A 946-nucleotide genomic window follows, 5' to 3' on the forward strand; every position below is an offset into this window, starting at 1 on the left:
AAATTGCAGATTTACAAACCAGAGCCCTGACTGTGATTACATTTAACTATATGCTTAATACAAAGGAACAATTAAGCTTGGATTTTAATGCATAGAACCACCTGCAAGACTGGGGGTTTTGTTTCCTGAACACATTAAATAAGCTGTCATCATAATAACAAAAAAAAAATACAAAAACAAACATAACCCTCAAAACAAAACACAAAAAAAAACCTCACAACCAACCAAAACCAACAAAAAACCCAAAACCTAAAACAAAACACTATGGTCTTTTTTTCCCCATAAAATCACAGTAGTTACAGCATTGGTGGCCAAACATGAATCACTGTGGAATAAGATTTTAATTCAACTAAATATTTTAAACAGATTATTCAGTATCTGTTAAACAAATATTTGAACTCCAATACATTTAACTGGATGATGCTTTAGATTTATTTAAATATTTTACTGAAAGTTTTGACTACAGTAATAAATATATAACAAATGGTACACCAAATTAAAGTTTAAAAAGCACAGAAACTAAAATTTAAGGGTGACATTCTCGAGCCACTCACTGCTATTTGTTTGCACTATAACTTTTCCATCTGTCCCCCCATTAAGGAATGTGAAATTCACCTACAAAATTGATCGATAAGCTATTAAGAAACACACCAAAACCCAAACAAATAAATAAATAAAATATAATAATAATAATAATAATAAAAAAAAAAATCCACCAGACCCTAACCCTGTATTTCTTTTGGAATTTGAGATTTCACTTTAGCCACCACCACTTGATTTGAACAGTGCCCTAGAGAGAAATACTTCCTTACCAGCATGGTTTGTTATTGCTTGACAAGAACCCACAGTGACTTTTTGTCTAAAATAACTGCTTTGGACATGGTTTCAGGAAAAAAGTCAATATAAAAACATGTACAATTATACTTCATTTCAAGAAAGCACTGAA

This window comes from Neopsephotus bourkii, unplaced genomic scaffold, assembly GCF_033783945.1.
Source record: "Neopsephotus bourkii isolate Nb327-2 ecotype Australia unplaced genomic scaffold, CSIRO-AGI_Nbou_v1 NB_196, whole genome shotgun sequence".
In the NCBI taxonomy this organism is placed as follows: Eukaryota; Metazoa; Chordata; class Aves; order Psittaciformes; family Psittacidae; genus Neopsephotus; species Neopsephotus bourkii.